General features: G+C 44.9%; 1 protein-coding gene across 1 annotated transcript in view; it reads left to right on the forward strand.

The window, feature by feature from the left end:
* The first annotated feature begins 778 nt into the window (after positions 1-778).
* Positions 779-22,653, forward strand: part of NKX3-2 (NK3 homeobox 2) — a 126,437-nt gene continuing 104,562 nt past the window's right edge. Inside the window, exons 1-3 of the mRNA XM_063922962.1 lie at positions 779-1,168; positions 2,099-2,166; positions 10,109-10,176. The gene's annotated coding sequence lies outside the window, so the exon portion shown is untranslated. The remainder of the gene's footprint in view (positions 1,169-2,098; positions 2,167-10,108; positions 10,177-22,653) is intronic.

Raw genomic sequence — 22,653 nt, forward strand, 5'->3', positions numbered from 1 at the left:
AAGTGCAATGAGGTAGCTGTATGACTGAGATAAGCGACACAAGTGTGTGGCACAAACAACATGGGACATGCTGGAATTTGCCCAGATGTAATACACGCACAATATTGGTGGCACAGGACAGCAATGCATACCCTTAAACCACACACACACACACACACACACACACACACACACACACACACACACACACACACACACACACACACACACACATGGAAAAGCCTGTAAAATGTATTTGGATAATAACCCTTTTATTTGGAGCAATTATAATAATATGCAGCACATGAGAGCGACCGTACCCCTACACCACACAGGGCAAAACCTGTAAAAATTATTTGGATAATAATATACAGTAAGTAATATTTATAATCCTTTTATTTGGAGTAAATAATATACAGCACAGGACACCACCACTGGACTTATGCAGCACAAAACAGCACCACTGGACTGGACTTATATGGCAGTGTAACCCACATATATGGACTGGACTGAATATATGTATATGCATAAAGATCAATAATAATAATATTGTAAATATTTATAGGTACTATTTGAAATGCCTGTGAATATATGTATGTATTATATCAGAATATATGGACACTAGTATAGAAGGATCTAGAAATATGCTCACGAGGGACCCAACACTAGTATAGAAGGATCTAGAAATATGCTCACGAGGGACCCAACACTAGTATAGAAGGATCTAGAAATATGCTCACGAGGGACCTAACTGCCATACCTGGGCTCACGGGAGGAGCACGAGCAGTCCAGGAGGAGGTTAGAAATAAAACTGCCGGGGCTGAGCGAGAGCAGAGGCTGTTCGGTTGGAGCTGTGGTCGGATGCCTGAGGAGAGGAGAGCGTGATTGAGGAGAGGACGGACGTCACTGTGTCTGACTGGAATTAACCCGGGAGCAAAGGAGTGGAGGCGGAGCCGCAAAGCAGCGCTGTCAGCGGCGGCATAGACATATCAGTGTAAGCCGCCAGTATTAAGGGAAGAGACGCGGGGAGGAGCGAGACAGTGAGACGAGACTCCAGGGAGGAGCTATACCGTTGGGCAGCCAAGGTCTCCATGTGACGGATGAGCGGCCGAGGTCCTCTGGAGAGGGGAGCTGGGACGGAGCAGCCTCCTGAGAAGGGAGATATCATACCACTGCCTCCGCTGTACTTGTGAGTACTATATACGCACAGACGACCATATAATCAAAATACAGGCTAACATCAGTATAGTCAGAGAGCGTGGATAGTGTATAACACTACAAACACTACCCAAAGCGCTCGCGACAGCCGGAGGGTATCTGTGCGTCAAGCATCATTTACACAGCACGCGCCTAGGAGTGACAGCAGTAGGATGATAACTGCACAGCCCAGTTGAAAGATAGTAAAGCAGTATCTTTTACAATAGATACTATAGGTACTTTTGGCCACTAAGTATTTCTGCTCAGTAAGAGGCTGGGGGAGTAAGTTGTCAGCAGTTGAACTGTATAGCAGCCGTCTGACATTTCTCTACTGCATCTGATCCAACAACTAATATAACCCCAGCTGTAGTTATTATATTGAAATGGAGCAAGAGAAAATATATTTATAGAAAGAGCAAGAGTGGATACAGGATACGACCTATTGACTCAGAGTAATGGTAACAAATAGTAACAGTTACCATATAACTACATGTTTCCTGATTTAGGAATAAAAGGAATTGCTTATGCTGATTTAAATCCTAAGGGAATACAGTGAACATTGAATCTACAAGATATATATATATATATATATATATACTATATTCTCGGACACATCTGGAATTAATTTGACTCTCTTTAGTAGTGACATAACTAAGGGCCCCAACGTATATACACTGCAGTTAGAAAAGTTGCTTGAGTTACTGGTAACTTATTCTTAGAATACCCGGGTATTCAGGTATTAGCCTCTATTACACAAGAGTTACATTTTTTGGTCTATTGATAATTTACTTTTTTTGTATTGCATGCAGATGTTTTTGTATATGGAATAGCGAAAACTGTATGTCTATCTCATTATACCTTATATAAATTATATGGATGTAAGTATTAATAAAGCCCTTATTGTGTTGAACCTATATGACAGAAACATACAATTATACTTACCGTCGAAGGGTTCAGCAGGACGTGACTGACCTGGAAAAGAAGAGGAAGGTATTTACTTTATAATTATAACTTATTATACTGCCTTAACCAACACAATATAACTCCCTGCTCACAATAGTCTCGTTCTGAAAGTATAATAAAGGCTAGGGAGGTTTGGGCTTACCTGAGCGAGCCCAAAATTATAATAGCTCAGGTGGAGGCACATCATACTAATAATACTAACCATCTGGTGTTAGCGGATACTAACACGGATAAAGGGGTGGTTACAACTGGAGGCACTGCTGAGATCCCAGGTTAGCGCCTAGTTTGGAAAGACTAGTGTATAAATAAAGTGGATAGAGATATGGATTGCGTTACACGAGAGGACATGTATCTGTGGTGTCAACAGAAAAGGAAAAATCCCCAAAGGTGTTTCGGTATAAAAGGAAGTTTTTTGGAATTTTCTGACAGTGATATAACATCCAAGGTCAGGACACTGTATGGAGTGTATGAACCTTGCATAGTGGATAAGTGGAGAGGAGAGCTGGGAGAAGTATGTGCTATACTTATAGAAATGGGAAAAGACCTAGATGCTAGTTTAATTCCCAGTAGATTAATAGCAGATGAAGACTCAGGAAGGAAATGGGATATTCTTTGGCCAAGTCAACGTCTGAGTGGCAGAGAAACTGAGGATGCTCCCAGTGCTAACAACCCCGAGATGTCATCAACGGATGAAGTGGGTAATTCAAAAAAATCCAAAGATGGAGAGAAAGAAGGGAGTGATTCCACCTTCAAGAATAGTGAAGACCGACTAGGGGCCAGTTCGAGTCCATAATGGATCGTGTCGTTACTCAGCTTGAGAGCTGGCATTACGAAGGGAGCTATAGGAGATTACGCATTTTCTCTGGAAACCAGCCAATACCTCAGGGTGAGGAAACATATGATTCATGGAAGGAGGTGGCTAAACAACAAACGGAGGAGTGGCAGTGTCCGGACCACATAAAAAAGCAACGAGTGGTTGAGAGTTTACGGGGACCTGCGATGGGTGTAATACAAGCTGCCCAGCGGAGTAACCCGAATGCAACCCTGGAAACATATTTTGAAGCTCTCGACTATGCTTACGGAACTCTTGAGGATGTAGGGGATTTAGTATCAAGGATGCATCACACTTTCCAGGATTCAGGAGAAAAATTAAGCAATTTTTTATACAGATTAGACAGATTGTTGTATAAAATAGTAGATATAGGAGGAATACAGAAAACAGAGGTGGATGCTAGCAGAATGAAACAGCTATTGAGAGGTGCATTGACTGCAGACCCTGTGGCGCAGAAATTAAGGTGTTCTGAGACTCGTATAATTCCTCCTAGTTTTAATGATCTAATGAAAGAGATAAAGCAGGAAGAGACTCTGATCGAAATGAGAGAACGAACCGTAAAAAAAGTAAAAGTGGTGGTTCCTACTATAGAATCTAAACCTAACTTATTTGAGGAAAAGATGTTAAAACTAATGGAAGAACAAAATAAAAAAATTGATCGATTCTTTACTACTCAAAGTGTTAATGTCTCCCAACGAGGCATAGGACGAGGATATAGGAACACCAGAGGATGTTTCAAGTGTGGACGATATGGCCACAGGGCGATTGAATGCTATCAGAATAGGAGTAGTAATAATGATGATAATATCAGGGATGATAATAACCCAGCAGGAACTGATCAGGGAAACGAGAGGGGGAGGTCAGTGGTCATCCCCTCACCGGCCCCCTAGAAATTGGTAGATGTGCTATGGGGAGCTCATGGTGGAACAGAGACATCCCAGAGGGTCTTTTGGGACCCGTTCCCATGAGAGTAGCTAAAATAAATGGAAAAAAATGTAAAGTTCTTTTAGACAGTGGTTCACAAGTGTCTATAATTTTTGAGTCATGGTATCGAACAAATATACCTGATGTGAGGATACAGTCATTATCTGGACTGGTAATATGGGGACTCAGTGTAGAGAAGTACCCTTATTTGGGCTATGTCAATGTCACCCTGGAATTTGAGAAAGATGGGACTAATGAGATTAATCAGATCCCATTTGTTGCATTAATATGTCCTGAAATTCCTGAAGACAGAGAAAATCTCCCCATTATTGTAGGAACGAATACCAAATTATACCAAGCCTTGACCGACTGGTGTAGGGAGGAAGATAATAAGGGTAGTAGCAATACATTTGTTATTCAAACTCAGACTCATGAAAAAACAACGGCATGTATAAAATCAGAGAGTGCTGAAAGTGCTGAAGAGAATGTTAAAATGCTAATAAACGTTTCATCTGTTGGTGGAAAGAGATATGACTTGTGTTTTGAGGGAAGCGATATCTCTGGGCCTGAAAAGGATGCTTTAATACGGGAATTATTGAAGAGAGACCAAGCTTTCTCAGCAGAAGAATGGGATTTAGGGAAAGCTAAGGGAGTTGAGCACTACATCAAATTAACCAATGATAACCCTTTCCGTGAGCGGTCACGAAGAATCGCTCCAGCCGACTTTGATGACGTGAGGACACATTTAAAAGGGTTATTAGAAAATCAAGTCATTATCGAATCCAGAAGTCCATATGCCTCGCCTATTGTTATCGCTAGAAAAAAAACGGGAAAATTCGTATGTGTGTGGATTACAGAACTTTGAATCAACGGACGATACCTGACCAATACACTGTTCCCAAGATTGATGAGGCTTTAGACTGCCTTCAAGGCAGTATCTGGTTTTCGGTTCTGGATTTGAGAAGTGGTTTCTACCAAATTCTCACGTGCCCTAGCGATAGGGAGAAAACAGCGTTCATCTGTCCTTTAGGGTTTTATGAATTCTTAATGATGCCGCAGGGAATTAGAGGAGCTCCAGCAACCTTTCAATGAACTATGGACAAGGTAGTCGGAGATATGAATTACCGAGAGGTAATAGTATACTTAGATGATATAATAGTCTTTGGCAGTACCTTGGAAGAACACAATGTCCGCTTGCTTAAAGTGATAGACCGGCTGATTGAGGGGGGTTTGAAATTGTCTTTGGACAAATGTCACTTGTGTCAGTCCTCCGTAAAATATCTAGGACACATTGTCAGCCGTGAGGGAGTCGCCACTGATCCAGCTAAAGTAGAAGTAGTAAATAAATGGCCCCGTCCCGCTAAATTGAAAGATCTGCGATCATTCTTAGGGTTTTGCGGGTATTACCGGAAGTTTGTCCCGGGGTATTCAAGAATTGCTAAGCCATTGACTGACCTTACGAAAGGATATCCACCAATTTGGAAAAAGAAAAACCCGTCACAAAAGAAGCCGGAATTAGCCTCTGATGGTTACTTTAGACTAAGCGAGCCATTCGGAGAAAGATGGAGTACTCAATGCGAAAGAGCTTTTGAAGAATTAAAAGAATGTTTGACAAATGCTCCTGTTTTAGCATATGCTAACCCTAAACTACCATATACGCTACATACAGATGCTTCTCAAGAAGGTATAGGGGGGGTATTATATCAACTGCATCAAAACAAATTGAGACCAATAGCCTTTGTAAGTAGGGGGTTATCAAAAAGTGAAAAAAGATATCCGACTCATAAGTTGCAGTTTTTGGCACTGAAATGGTGCATAGTTGAGAAGTTTCATGATTATTTGTATGGCTCCTATTGTGAAGTCCATACAGATAACAACCCCCATACTTATATTTAGACTACCGCAAGGTTAGATGCCACTGGGCACCGTTGGCTGTCTGCTCTAACATTGTATGATTTCAAGATCAAATATCGACCAGGTAGTACCAACACTGATGCTGACTCCTTGTCAAGGATACCTAATCAACCAACTGATATTGAAGAAGAATGGATAGAAGTGCCGGCCGGAGAAATAAAAGGGATGTGTCACAATGTAAACAGTACAGTGAATGGTATGGACGCGCTGGAATTACTCAGCAGCCTGGGAGCTACTGGACAGGCTATACCTTTATCTTACTGCTGGATTAGTAACATTTAACTTGAAGGATTATCCAAAGTCCGTCCTAACCAATTTCAAAAAGATCAAGAGCACGACCCCTGTATAGGATATATAATATCTAAGATGAATGGGAATGTAACTGTATCCAAACCCCCGGAATGGGCTAGAGATATTCAAATGCTGGAAAGACAAATGAAGAATCTGCAATTCAATAAAGGGATTCTATACCGGAACCGAAGACATATAAATGGAAGAAGGAAACTCCAACTTGTACTCCCACAGAAGTATCAACCCCAAGTGTTGAAGGCCTTACATGATGACCATGGACATCTAGGAATTGATAAAACCACGGGGTTGATAACTGACAGGTTTTACTGGCCTAATATGAAAGTGAAGGTAGAGGAATATTGCAAGACTTGTGGAAATTGCATAGTAAGAAAATCATTACCTATGAAAACCGCCCCATTAGTCACAATACAAAGTAATGGCCCCTTGGATCTCGTATGTATAGATTACCTGTCTTTAGAAGTTGAACCTGGAAAAAAGTGTAATATACTCATTGTGACTGACCACTTTACTCGCTATGCGCAAGCTTACGTGACACCTAACCAGAAAGCTTCGACAGTGGCCAATACCCTATGGGACAAGTTCTTCATTCATTATAGGTTACCCAATAGGCTACATTCTGACCAGGGGCGGGATTTTGAAAGTAGGCTTATTAAAGAATTGTGTGCCACTTGTGGAATCGAAAAATCTAGGACAACCACGTATCATCCGCAAGGGGATCCTCAACCAGAGAGGTTCAACCGCACATTATTAAATATGTTGGGAACCCTTAATCCTTTAGACAAAGTTAAATGGAAAAGACATATCAATAGAGTAGTACACGCCTATAATTGTACAAGAAATGAAGCTACTGGAATGTCCCCTTATTTCCTCATGTTTGGAAGAGAGGCTAAGTTGCCTATTGATGTGTGTTTGGGGGTATACCCTGATGGAAAAATTGTCCCCTCCCACTCCAAATATGAGGGAAGACCTAAAATTAGCATATGAATTAGCCAATGAATCAGCCAAAAAGCTGGAAAAGAAAAACAAAGTGTATTACGATAGGAAAGTACGAGACCAAGTTTTAGCTCCCAGAGATAGGGTACTGTTGAGGCATCTTGGGATGCCGAAAAAGTTCAAGATAGCCAATCGTTGGAAGGAGGAACCATATGCTGTGGTAGAGAAATTCCATGACTTACCTGTGTATAAAATTAAACCAGAAAATGGAGGAAACACTATACTTACTTATCATCGTCAACACCTACTCCCAATTGGACGGGAAGTCAGGCTAAGAATGTATGATAGAAAGGAAGACGACCATTCTAATAAGAGCAAACAGGGGTGATAAACCCACAAATGCCAACCGAAAAAGACTGGGAAAGTTCGGAAGAAGAGGATTGTGAAAACTTGGGATACTATTATAAGAGTGGGGATATTGATTTTGTGAATCCTAAAAAAGGGCCCTTTCAATCCCTAGATAAAAATAATCCTATTTCGGAGTATGATGTAAATTATACAAATGGGAATGAGCGTGAGATCGTAAGTGATAAGGATTCTCAGTATATTGTAGATAACATTAATGATACCACTAATTTAGGAGAAGATTCCGAGGGCTCAGAGAGTATTTCTTCGGTAATGAATGGAGTAGGTGGTATAGGAAATATTCCTCCTGTAATGAATGAGGGAGGAAATGAGCTATTTGAAATAAAAGAGAGGCCAAGACGGATCTGCCAACCACCTTCTATACTTACATATGATGAATTAGGGGTACCAAGGGTAGTTCCAAGGGAGGTATACTCTAATCTAATATATAGTTGGCCGTATTTTGGAGATACTTATATATAGTGTATAAAGGAAGGGGATGAAGCATTTATTTGTAGATGGTGATTTTATTGCATAGTTGAATGTTAATCACCAGGGGGAGAGTGTAACCCACATATATGGACTGGACTGAATATATGTATATGCATAAAGATCAATAGTAATAATATTGTAAATATATATAGGCACTATTTGAAATGCCTGTGAATATATGTATGTATTATATCAGAAAATATGGACACTAGTATAGAAGGATCTAGAAATATGCTCACGAGGGACCTAACACTAGTATAGAAGGATCTAGAAATATGCTCACGAGGGACCTAACTGCCATACCTGGGCTCACGGGAGGAGCACGAGCAGTCCAGGAGGAGGTTAGAAATAAAACTGCCGGGGCTGAGCGAGGGCAGAGGCTGTTCGGTTGCAGCTGTGGTCGGATGCCTGAGGAGAGGAGAGCGTGATTGAGGAGAGGACGGACGTCACTGTGTCTGACCGGAATTAACCCGGGAGCAAAGGAGTGGAGGCGGAGCCGCAAAGCAGCGCTGTCAGCGGCGGCATAGACATATCAGTGTAAGCCGCCAGTATTAAGGGAAGAGACGCGGGGAGGAGCGAGACGAGACTCCAGGGAGGAGCTATACCGTTGGGCAGCCAAGGTCTCCGTGTGACGGATGAGCGGCCGAGGTCCTCTGGATAGGGGAGCTGGGACGGAGCAGCCTCCTGAGAAGGGAGATATCATACCGCTGCCTCCGCTGTACTTGTGAGTACTATATACGCACAGACGACCATATAATAAAAATACAGGCTAACATCAGTATAGTCAGAGAGCGTGGATAGTGTATAACACTACAAACACTACCCAAAGCGCTCGCGACAGCCGGAGGGTATCTGTGCGTCAAGCATCATTTACACAGCACGCGCCTAGGAGTGACAGCAGTAGGATGATAACTGCACAGCCCAGTTGAAAGATAGTAAAGCCGTATCTTTTACAATAGATACTATAGGTACTTTTGGCCACTAAGTATTTCTGCTCAGTAAGAGGCTGGGGGAGTAAGTTGTCAGCAGTTGAACTGTATAGCAGCCGTCTGACATTTCTCTACTGCATCTGATCCAACAACTAATATAACCCCAGCTGTAGTTATTATATTGAAATGGAGCAAGAGAAAATATATTTATAGAAAGAGCAAGAGTGGATACAGGATACGACCTATTGACTCAGAGTAATGGTAACAAATAGTAACAGTTACCATATAACTACATGTTTCCTGATTTAGGAATAAAAGGAATTGCTTATGCTGATTTAAATCCTAAGGGAATACAGTGAACATTGAATCTACAAGATATATATACTATATTCTCGGACACATCTGGAATTAATTTGACTCTCTTTAGTAGTGACATAACTAAGGGCCCCAACGTATATACACTGCAGTTAGAAGAGTTGCTTGAGTTACTGGTAACTTATTCTTAGAATACCCGGGCATTCAGGTATTAGCCTCTATTACACAAGAGTTACATTTTTTGGTCTATTGATAATTTACTTTTTTTGTATTGCATGCAGATGTTTTTGTATATGGAATAGCGAAAACTGTATGTCTATCTCATTGGCCCTCATTCCGAGTTGATCGGTCGCAAGGCGAATTTAGCAGAGTTACACACGCTAAGCCGCCGCCTACTGGGAGTGAATCTTAGCTTCTTAAAATTGCGACCGATGTATTCGCAATATTGCGATTACTAACTACTTAGCAGTTTCTGAGTAGCTCCAGACTTACTCTGCCTGTGCGATCATTTCAGTGCTTGTCGTTCCTGGTTGACGTCACAAACACACCCAGCGTTCGCCCAGGCACTCCCACCGTTTCCCCGGCCACTCCTGCGTTTTTTCCGGAAACGGTAGCGTTTTCAGCCACACGCCCCTGAAACGCCGTGTTTCCGCCCAGTAACACCCATTTCCTGTCAATCACATTACGATCGCCGGAGCGAAGAAAAAGCCGTGAGTAAAATTACTTTCTTCATAGTAAAGTTACTTGGCGCAGTCGCAGTGCGAACATTGCGCATGCGTACTAAGCGGATTTTCACTGCGATGCGATGAAAAATACCGAGCGAACAACTCGGAATGAGGGCCATTATACCTTATATAAATTATATGGATGTAAGTATTAATAAAGCCCTTATTGTGTTGAACCTATATGACAGAAACATACAATTATACTTACCGTCGAAGGGTTCAGCAGGACGTGACTGACCTGGAAAAGAAGAGGAAGGTATTTACTTTATAATTATAACTTATTATACTGCCTTAACCAACACAATATAACTCCCTGCTCACAATAGTCTCGTTCTGAAAGTATAATAAAGGCTAGGGAGGTTTGGGCTTACCTGAGCGAGCCCAAAATTATAATAGCTCAGGTGGAGGCACATCATACTAATAATACTAACCATCTGGTGTTAGCGGATACTAACACGGATAAAGGGGTGGTTACAGCAGTACCCCTGGAATTATAGGGCTGTATCCCTGGAGTTGTACGTCAGTGTCAGACAGGATGGCACTTTTCAAAAACTAGTCCCCAAACAGCACTTGATGCAATGAAGAAAAAGATATGCAAGATGGAATTGTCCTTGGGCCCTCCCTCCCACCTTTATCTTGTATAAATAGGACATGCACACTTTAACAAACCAATCATTTCAGCGACAGGGTCTGCCACACGACTGAGGCTGAAATGACTGGTTTGTTTGGGCCCCCATCAAGAAGCAATCAATATCTCCCTGCACTAACTGTCTCTACAGAGGCAAGATATCAACCTCATCCTCATCCTCCAATTCCTCACCCCTTTCAGTGTGTACAACAGGCATTCCCAACCACGGTCCTCAAGGCACACCAACAGTGCAGGGTTTAGTGATATCCAGGCTGCAGCTATAACTGAGCTACTAATTAAGTCACCTGTGCTGAAGCCTGGATATCACTAAAACCTGCACTGTTAGTGTGCCTTGAGGACCGTGGTTGGGAATGCCTGGTGTACATCCTCCTCCTCATAGAGTATTAATTCGTCACCACTGGAATACACCATCACAGGTCCCTGTGTACTTTCTGGAGGCAATTGCTAGTAAAGGTCTTCCCAGAGGAATTTATAATTCATTTTGATGAACATCATCTTCTCCACATTTTGTGGAAGTAACCTCCTACGCCGATCGCTGACGAGGTTACCGGCTGCACTAAACACTCTTTCGGAGTACAGACTGGAGGGAGGGGGGGGGGACTTAGGTAAACTAATGCAAATTGCCTTTTTTTCCTGCCAGTATACATACGGACTGTCTGACATGCCTACTTGGTTGCTGTCACTCATATAATCCTCCACCATTCTGTGTCAGTAATCAATGGCAGGTCCTTCCGTCCGGACCAGATGTCAGCACTCGCTCCTGACTGCCCTGGATCTCCGCCAACGGGTGGGCTGGGAAATCTTATCCTTTTCCTCGCAGTCCCAGTTGCGGGACAAAGTGAAGGAGGAGCTGTTGGCGGGTCACGATCCGCTTGAGTTGACAATTTTCTCACCAGCAGGTCTTTGATCCTCTGCAGACTTGAGTCTGCCGGAAAGAGAGATACAACGTAGGCTTTAAACCTAGGATCGAGCATGGTGGCCAAAATGTAGTGCTCTGATTTCAACAGATTGACCACCCTTGAATCCTGGCAAAGCGAATGAAGGGCTCCATTCACAAGTCCCACATACTTTGCGGAATCGCTCTGTCTTAGCTCCTCCTTCAATTTCTCCAGCTGTTTATGCAAAAGCCTGATGAGGGGAATGACCTGACTCAAGCTGGCAGTGTCTGAACTGACTTCACGTGTGGCAAGTTCGAAGGGTTGGAGAACCTTGCACAAGACGGAAATCATTCTCCACTGCGCTTGCCTATATCGTAGGTGGATGTATAGGCTTGAATGGCCTTTTGTTGCTCCTCCATCCTCTGAAGCATATAGAGCAGAGGTTCTCAAACTCGGTCCTCGGGAGCCCACACAGTGCATGTTTTGCAGGTAACCCAGCAGGTGCACAGGTGTATTCATTACTCACTGACACATTTTAAAAGGTCCACAGGTGGAGCTAATTATTTCACTTGCGATTCTGTGAGGAGACCTGCAAAACATGCACTGTGTGGGCCCCCGAGGACCGAGTTTGAGAACCTCTGATATAGAGTGTTGAATTCCACCTCATTACAACCTCTTGTTTCAGGTGATGGCAGGGCAGGTTCAGGAGTGTTTGCTGGCGCTCCAGTCTTCGGCACGCGGTGGCTGAATGTCGAAAGTGGACCGCAATTTTTCGGGCCACCGACAGCATCTCCTGCACGCCCCAGTCATTTAAAAAAAAAATCTGCACCACCAAATTAAGTGTATGTTCAAAACATGGGATGTGCTGGAATTTGCCCAGATGTAAGTGCATGTAAGTACAATATTGGTGGCGTTGTCCGATATCACAAATCCCCAGGAGAGTCTAATTGCGGTAAGCCATTGTGCAATGATGTCCCTCAGTTTCCGTAAGAGGTTGTCAGTGGTGTGCCTCTTACGGAAAGCGGTGATAGATAGCGTAGCCTGCCTAGGAATGAGTTGGCGTTTACGAGATGCTGCTACTGGTGCTGCTGTTGTTATTGTGGGAGGCATTACATCTACCCAGTGGGCTGTCATTGTCATATAGTCCTTAGTCTGCCCTGTTCCACTTGTCCACATGTCCGTGGTTAAGTGGACAGTGGGTACAACTGCATTTTTTATGACACTGAGGACACTTTTTATGATGTCTCTGTACATTCTCGGTATCGGTTGCCTAGTGAAGTGGAACCTAGATAGGATTTGGTACCAGGAACACAACCTCAAACAATTCTCTAAGTCCCACTGAACTAATGGCAGACGCACGTCTAACACCAACATAACTGTCAAGGCCTCAGTTATCCGCTTTGCAACAGGATGACTGCTGTCATGTTTCATCTTCCTCATAAAGGACTTTTGGACAGTCAATTGTTTAGTTGAAGTAGTACAAGTGGTCTTCCGACTTCCCCTCTGGGATGATGATCGACTCCCAGCAGCAACAACAGCAGCGGCAGCAACAGCAGCAGTAGGCGTACCACTCAAGGATCCTCCGGAGGAATCCCGGTTAGGAGAGGACTCCTCTGTCTTGCCAGTGACATGGCCTGCAGGACTACTGACGTTCCTGACTGAGGAGGAAATTGATGTTGAGGGAGTTGGTGGTGTGGCTTGCAGGAGCTTGGGTACAAGAGGAAGAAGGGATTTAGGTGGCAGTGGCTGCTTACGTTCTTTCCGACAGTTTCAAAACTTGACACTGACTTCTGATGAATGCGCAGCAGGTGACATATAAGGGATGATGTTCCTAGGTGGTTAACGTCCTTACCCCTACTTATTACAGATTGAGAGAGGCAACACATGGCTTAACACCTGTTGTCCGGATTTGTGGAGAAATTATTCCACACCGAAGAGGTGGCTTTTTTGGTAGTTTGTCCAGGCATCACAATGGGCTTATTCATCCCACGTACAACAGGTGTCTCCCCCGGTGCCCGATTTAAACAAACCACATCACCATCAGAATCCTCATCGTCAACTTCCTCTTCAGCGCCAGCAACACCCATATCCTCATCCTGGTGTACTTCAACAGTGACATCTTCAATTTGAATATCAGAAACTGGACTGTGGCTGCTCCTTCCAGCACTTGCAAAGGGCGTGCAAATGGTGGAAGGAGCCACCTCTTCCCGTCTAGTGTTGGGAAGGTCAGGCATCGCAACCGCCGACACTCTGCTTGGGGATTTGTGATACCATTTTAGAACGCACAGTTCTTTGCTGTGCTTTTGCCAGCTTAACTCTTTTCATTTTTCTAGCGGGAGGATGAGGGCTTCCATCGTCATGTGAAGCTGAACCACTAGTCATGAACATAGGCCTTAGCCTTTCCTTGCCACTCCATGTCGTAAATGGCATATTGGCAAGTTTACGTTTCTCCTCAGACCATTTCAATTTATTTTTTGGGGTCTTTTTACTCAACTTTTGCTTTTTGGATTTGACATGCCCTCTACTATCACATTGGGCATCGGCCTTGGAAGACGATGTTGATGGCATTTCATCGTCTATGTCATGACTAGTGGCAGCAGCTTCAGCACTAGGAGGAGGTGGTTCTTGATCTTTCCCTATTTTATCCTCCAAATTTTGTTCTCCATTATTTTTCTAGAGTTATATAACACAATATGCGGCACAGGAGAGCGTACCACTACACCACACAGGGCAAACCCCGTAAAAATTATATTTGGATTAAATGTTAATAACCCCTTTATTTGGAGTAAATAATATACAGCACAGGACACTACCACTGGTCTAATGCAGGACAACACAGCGACACTGTAAGAGACTTATTATACAGCAGCACTGGACATATGGCAGCAGAGGACACCACTACTGTGACTGGTCACTGGACTAACTGATGCACAGGACACTACCACTGGTCTGATGCAGGACAACACAGCAACGCTGTAAAGGACTTATTATACAGCAGCACTGGACATATGGCAGCAGAGGACACCACCACTGTGACTGATCACTGGACTGACTTATACACAGGACACTACCACTGGTCTGATGCAGGACAACACAGTGACACTGTAAGGAACTTATTATACAGCAGCACTGGACATATGGCAGCAGAGGACACCACCACTGTGACTGATCACTGGACTGACTGATGCACAGGACACTACCACTGGTCAGATACAGGACAACACAGCAACGCTGTAAAGGACTTATTATACAGCAGCACTGGACATATGGCAGGAGAGGAAACCACCACTGTGACTGATCACTGGACTGACTGATGCACAGGACACTACCACTGGTCTGATGCAGGACAACACAGCGACACTGTAAGGGACTTATTATACAGCAGCACTGGACATATGGCAGCAGAGGACACTACCACTGTGACTAGTCACTGGACTGACTGATGCACAGGACACTACCACTGGTCTGATGCAGGACAACACAGCGACACTGTAAGGGACTTATTATACTGCAGCACTGGACATATGGCAGCAGAGGACACCACTGTGACTGGTCACTGGGCTGACTGATGCACAGGACACTACCACTGGTCTGATGCAGGACAACACAGCGACACTGTAAGGAACTTATTATACAGCAGCACTGGACATATGGCAGCAGAGGACACCACCACTGTGACTGATCACTGGACTGACTGATGCACAGGACGCTACTACTGGTCTGATGCAGGACCATAGGTGTGCGCAGGGGGGGGGGGTGCCTGGTGCGCACAGGCACCCCCTAATGTCTGGCACCCGATCTCACATGCCTGAAGCAGCGATAGCCGGGCAGGCTGATTACTGTCCCCTCTGCGCTGCACCCTGTCAGGACTGCATTACTGACCGGACGCCTGGGTTAATCAAGGGTGCCACTGCCACCGGCTTTCAAACTCCCGGCTCCACCTCCATGTACAAAAACAGCATGATGTGACGTAATTTTGTCATGCTGCTCGCACGCCCACTCGCCACATGCCCACCTCTCTCCTTCTATGCTATGCCAACGCCAGCCACTGATGAGGATCAGCATGCAGACAGTGTTCCTCTTAGGAAGACAAATTCAATACTGGCAGGCGGTCAGCAGCAACATTGACACGTCATTCGTTTTTCCAGCAGCAGCAGTACTAATCTGCGACTGTCAGTGTCAGTGAGTGGCTGACTTGTAAGTAAGCTGCTGCAGCTTGCAGGGGAAAGAGAGGGGGAGCCAGACCTGGCTGAGGAGGAGCAGTGTAATTGCAGTGAGTGCCTTCAGGGGTGTTTGTTTGGTGCACACCACAACATCTGACAATGTATCTGCTTTATTAGGATTGGTACAAGGGAGGATATTTTATATTGCGTTGACCATCAATAGATGGTGCTAGACACGCCCAAAAGGCGGTGCTAGACACACCCCTCCGACGGTGCACCCCCTAATAAAATGTGCAGCGCACGCCTATGTGCAGGAGAAAACAACGACACTGTAAGGGACTTCTTATACAGCAGCACTGGACACATGGCAGCAGAGGACACCACCACTGTGACTGATCACTGGACTGACTGATGCACAGGACGTTACTACTGGTCTTATGCAGGACAACACAGTGACACTGTAAGGAACTTATTATACAGCAGCACTGGACATATGGCAGCAGAGGACACCACTACTGTGACTGGTCACTGGACTACCTGATGCACAGGACACTAGAGATGTGCACCGGAAATTTTTCGGGTTTTGTGTTTTGGTTTTGGGTTCGGTTCCGCGGCCGTGTTTTGGGTTCGAACGCGTTTTGGCAAAACCTCACCGAATTTTTTTTGTCGGATTCGGGTGTGTTTTGGATTCGGGTGTTTTTTTCAAAAAACCCTAAAAAACAGCTTAAATCATAGAATTTGGGGGTCATTTTGATCCCAAAGTATTATTAACCTCAATAACCATAATTTCCACTCATTTTCAGTCTATTCTGAACACCTCACACCTCACAATATTATTTTTAGTCCTAAAATTTGCACCGAGGTCGCTGGATGACTAAGCTCAGCGACCCAAGTGGCCGACACAAACACCTGGCCCATCTAGGAGTGGCACTGCAGTGTCACGCAGGATGGCCCTTCCAAAAAACACTCCCCAAACAGCACATGACGCAAAGAAAAAAAGAGGCGCAATGAGGTAGCTGTGTGACTAAGCTCAGCGACCCAAGTGGCCGACACAAACACCTGGCCCATCTAGGAGTGGCACTGCAGTGTCAGGCAGGATGGCCCTTCCAAAAAATACTCCCCAAACAGCACATGACGCAAAGAAGAAAAAAAAGAGGCGCAATGAGGTAGCTGTGTGAGTAAGCTAAGCGACCCTAGTGGCCGACACAAACACCTGGCCCATCTAGGAGTGGCACTGCAGTGTCACGCAGGATGGCCCTTCCAAAAAACACTCCCCAAACAGCACATGACGCAAAGAAAAAAAGAGGCGCAATGAGGTAGCTGTGTGACTAAGCTCAGCGACCCAAGTGGCCGACACAAACACCTGGCCCATCTAGGAGTGGCACTGCAGTGTCAGGCAGGATGGCCCTTCCAAAAAATACTCCCCCAACAGCACATGACGCAAAGAAGAAAAAAAAGAGGCGCAATGAGGTAGCTGTGTGAGTAAGCTAAGCGACCCTAGTGGCCGACACAAACACCTGGCCCATCTAGGAGTGGCACTGCAGTGTCACGCAGGATAGCCCTTCCAAAAAACACTCCCCAAACAGCACATGACGCAAAGAAAAAAAGAGGCGCAATGAGGTAGCTGTGTGACTAAGCTCAGCGACCCAAGTGGCCGACACAAACACCTGGCCCATCTAGGAGTGGCACTGCAGTGTCAGGCAGGATGGCCCTTCCAAAAAATACTCCCCAAACAGCACATGACGCAAAGAAGAAAAAAAAGAGGCGCAATGAGGTAGCTGTGTGAGTAAGCTAAGCGACCCTAGTGGCCGACACAAACACCTGGCCCATCTAGGAGTGGCACTGCAGTGTCACGCAGGCTGGCCCTTCCAAAAAACACTCCCCAAACAGCACATGACGCAAAGAAAAATGAAAGAAAAAAGAGGTGCAAGATGGAATTGTCCTTGGGCCCTCCCACCCACCCTTATGTTGTATAAACAGCACATGCACACTTTAACCAACCCATTATTTCAGTGACAGGGTCTGCCACACGACTGTGACTGAAATGACGGGTTGGTTTGGACCCCCACCAAAAAAGAAGCAATTAATCTCTCCTTGCACAAACTGGCTCTACAGAGGCAAGATGTCCACCTCATCATCATCCTCCGATTCATCACCATGAACATCCCCCTCCTCACAGATTATCAATTCGTCCCCACTGGAATCCACCATCACAGCTCCCTGTGTACTTTGTGGAGGCAATTGCTGCTGGTGAATGTCTCCATGGAGGAATTGATTATAATTCATTTTAATGAACATCATCTTCTCCACATTTTCTGGAAATAACCTCGTACGCCGATTGCTGACAAGGTGAGCGGCGGCACTAAACACTCTTTCGGAGTACACACTTGTGGGAGGGCAACTTAGGTAGAATAAAGCCAGTTTGTGCAAGGGCCTCCAAATTGCCTCTTTTTCCTGCCAGTATACGTACGGACTGTCTGACGTGCCTACTTGGATGCGGTCACTCATATAATCCTCCACCATTCTTTCAATGGTGAGAGAATCATATGCAGTGACAGTAGACGACATGTCCGTAATCGTTGTCAGGTCCTTCAGTTTGGACCAGATGTCAGCATCAGCAGTCGCTCCAGACTGCCCTGCATCACCGCCAGCGGGTGGGCTCGGAATTCTGAGCCTTTTCCTCGCACCCCCAGTTGCGGGAGAATGTGAAGGAGGAGATGTTGACAGGTCGCGTTCCGCTTGACTTGACAATTTTCTCACCAGCAGTTCTTTGAACCCCTGCAGACTTGTGTCTGCCGGAAAGAGAGATCCAAGGTAGGTTTTAAATCTAGGATCGAGCACGGTGGCCAAAATGTAGTGCTCTGATTTCAACAGATTGACCACCCGTGAATCCTTGTTAAGCGAATTAAGGGCTCCATCCACAAGTCCCACATGCCTAGCGGAATCGCTCAGTGTTAGCTCCTCCTTCAATGTCTCCAGCTTCTTCTGCAAAAGCCTGATGAGGGGAATGACCTGACTCAGGCTGGCAGTGTCTGAACTGACTTCACGTGTGGCAAGTTCAAAAGGTTGCAGAACCTTGCACAAGTTGAAATCATTCTCCACTGCGCTTGAGACAGGTGCATTCCACCTCCTATATCGTGGTCAGTTGTATAGGCTTGAATGGCCTTTTGCTGCTCCTCCAACCTCTGAAGCATATAGAGGGTTGAATTCCACCTCATTACCACTTCTTGCTTCAGATGATGGCAGGGCAGGTTCAGGCGTTTTTGGTGTTGCTCCAGTCTTCTGTACGTGGTGCCTGTACGCCGAAAGTGTCCCGCAATTCTTCTGGCCACCGACAGCATCTCTTGCACGCCCCTCTCGTTTTTTAAATAATTCTGCACCACCAAATTCAAGGTATGTGCAAAACATGGGACGTGCTGGAATTTGCCCATATTTAATGCACACACAATATTGCTGGCATTGTCCGATGCCACAAATCCACAGGAGAGTCCAATTGGGGTAAGCCATTCTGCGATGATCTTCCTCAGTTGCCGTAAGAGGTTTTTAGCTGTGTGCGTATTCTGGAAAGCGGTGATACAAAGCGTAGCCTGCCTAGGAAAGAGTTGGCGTTTGCGAGATGCTGCTACTGGTGCCGCCGCTGCTGTTCTTGCGGCGGGAGTCAATACATCTACCCAGTGGGCTGTCACAGTCATATAGTCCTGAGTCTGCCCTGCTCCACTTGTCCACATGTCCGTGGTTAAGTGGACATTGGGTACAACTGCATTTTTTAGGACACTGGTGAGTCTTTTTCTGAGGTCTGTGTACATTTTCGGTATCGCCTGCCTAGAGAAATGGAACCTAGATGGTATTTGGTACCGGGGACACAGTACCTCAATCAAGTCTATAGTTGGCTCTGCAGTAATGATGGATACCGGAACCACGTTTCTCACCGCCCAGGATGCCAAGGCCTCAGTTATCCGCTTTGCAGCAGGATGACTGCTGTGATATTTCATCTTCCTCGCAAAGGACTGTTGGACAGTCAATTGCTTGGTGGAAGTAGTAAAAGTCGTCTTACGACTTCCCCTCTGGGATGACCATCGACTCCCAGCAGCAACAACAGCAGCGCCAGCAGCAGTAGGCGTTACACGCAAGGATGCATCAGAGGAATCCCAGGCAGGAGAGGACTCGTCAGAATTGCCAGTGACATGGCCTGCAGGACTATTGGCATTCCTGGGGAAGGAGGAAATTTACACTGAGGGAGTTGGTGGGGTGGTTTGCGTGAGCTTGGTTACAAGAGGAAGGGATTTACTGGTCAGTGGACTGCTTCCGCTGTCGCCCAAAGTTTTTGAACTTGTCACTGACTTATGATGAATGCGCTGCAGGTGACGTATAAGGGAGGATGTTCCGAGGTGGTTAACGTCCTTACCCCTACTTATTACAGCTTGACAAAGGCAACACATGGCTTGACAAATGTTGTCCGCATTTCTGTTGAAATACTTCCACACCGAAGAGCTGATTTTTTTGGTATTTTCACCAGGCATGTCAATGGCCATATTCCTCCCACGGACAACAGGTGTCTCCCCGGGTGCCTGACTTAAACAAACCACCTCACCATCAGAATCCTCCTGGTCAATTTCCTCCCCAGCGCCAGCAACACCCATATCCTCCTCATCCTGGTGTACTTCAACACTGACATCTTCAATCTGACTATCAGGAACTGGACTGCGGGTGCTCCTTCCAGCACTTGCAGGGGGCGTGCAAATGGTGGAAGGCGCATGCTCTTCACGTCCAGTGTTGGGAAGGTCAGGCATCGCAAACGACACAATTGGACTCTCCTTGTGGATTTGTGATTTTGAAGAACGCACAGTTCTTTGCTGTGCTTTTCCCAGCTTAAGTCTTTTCATTTTTCTAGCGAGAGGCTGAGTGCTTCCATCCTCATGTGAAGCTGAACCACTAGCCATGAACATAGGCCAGGGCCTCAGCCGTTCCTTGCCACTCCGTGTGGTAAATGGCATATTGGCAAGTTTACGCTTCTCCTCCGACGATTTTATTTTAGATTTTTGAGTCCTTTTTTTACTGATATTTGGTGTTTTGGATTTTACATGCTCTGTACTATGACATTGGGCATCGGCCTTGGCAGACGACGTTGATGGCATTTCATCGTCTCGGCCATGACTATTGGCAGCAGCTTCAGCACGAGGTGGAAGTCGATCTTGATTTTTCCCTATTTTTGGAACCTCAACATTTTTGTTCTCCATATTTTAATAGGCACAACTAAAAGGCACCTCAGGTAAACAATGGGGATGGATGGATACTAGTATACTTATGGATGACGAGTGACTGCCGACACAGAGGTAGCTACAGCCGTGGACTACCGTACTGCGTCTGCTAGTATAGACTGGATGATAATGATATAAAAAATATATATATATCACTACTGCAGGACAGGTATATATTATATAATGACGGACCTGCTGGACACTGTCAGCAGACTCCTAAACTACTAGTATGAAGAAGATAGAAAAAAAAACCCCACCACAGGTAGGTATACAATTATGGACGAGCGACTGCTGACACAGAGGTAGCTACAGCCGTGGACTACCGTACTGCGTCTGCTAGTATAGACTAAATGATAATGATATAAAAAATATATATATATCACTACTGCAGGACAGGTATATATTGTATAATGACGGACCTGCTGGACACTGTCAGCAGACTCCTAAACTACTAGTATGAAGAAGATAGAAAAAAAAAAAACCACCACAGGTAGGTATACAATTATGGACGAGCGACTGCCGACACAGAGGTAGCTACAGCCGTGGACTACCGTACTGCATCTGCTAGTATAGACTGGATGATAATGATATAAAAAAAATATATATCACTACTGCAGGACAGGTATATATTATATAATGACGGACCTGCTGGACACTGTCAGCAGACTCCTAAACTACTAGTATGAAGAAGATAGAAAAAAAAAACCCCACCACAGGTAGGTATACAATTATGGACGAGCGACTGCCGACACAGAGGTAGCTACAGCCGTGGACTACCGTACTGCATCTGCTAGTATAGACTGGATGATAATGATATAAAAAATATATATATATATATCACTACTGCAGGACAGGTATATATTATATAATGACGGACCTGCTGGACACTGTCAGCAGACTCCTAAACTACTAGTATGAAGAAGATAGAAAAAAAAAACCCACCACAGGTAGGTATACAATTATGGACGAGCACTGCCGACACAGAGGTGGCTACAGCCGTGGACTACCGTACTGCGTCTGCTAGTATAGACTGGATGATAATGATATAAAAAATATATATATATCACTACTGCAGGACAGGTATATATTATATAATGACGGACCTGCTGGACACTGTCAGCAGACTCCTAAACTACTAGTATGAAGAAGAAAGAAAAAAAAAACCCACCACAGGTAGGTATACAATTATGGACGAGCGACTGCCGACACAGAGGTAGCTACAGCCGTGGACTACCGTACTGCGTCTGCTAGTATAGACTGGATGATAATGATATAAAAAATATATATATATCACTACTGCAGGACAGGTATATATTATATAATGACGGACCTGCTGGACACTGTCAGCAGACTCCTAAACTACTAGTATGAAGAAGATAGAAAAAAAAAACCACCACAGGTAGGTATACAATTATGGATGAGCACTGCCAACACAGAGGTAGCTACAGCCGTGGACTACCGTACTGCGTCTGCTAGTATAGACTGGATGATAATGATATAAAAAATATATATATATCACTACTGCAGGTATATATTATAATATAATGAATGACGGACCTGCTGGACACTGTCTGTCAGCAGAATGCGTTTATAGAATAAAAAAAAAAAACACCACACGAGTGTTTAACTTTTTCAGGCAGACAATATACTGGTGGTCACTGGTCAGTCACACTGGCAGCAAAAGTGTGCACTGTTATGTACTCCTGCTATAACTGCTCCCCAGTCTCCCCCACAATTTAAGCTGTGTGAGCAGTGAGCACTCAGCACAGTCAGATATACATAGAT

This window comes from Pseudophryne corroboree, chromosome 1, assembly GCF_028390025.1.
Source record: "Pseudophryne corroboree isolate aPseCor3 chromosome 1, aPseCor3.hap2, whole genome shotgun sequence".
In the NCBI taxonomy this organism is placed as follows: domain Eukaryota; kingdom Metazoa; phylum Chordata; class Amphibia; order Anura; family Myobatrachidae; genus Pseudophryne; species Pseudophryne corroboree.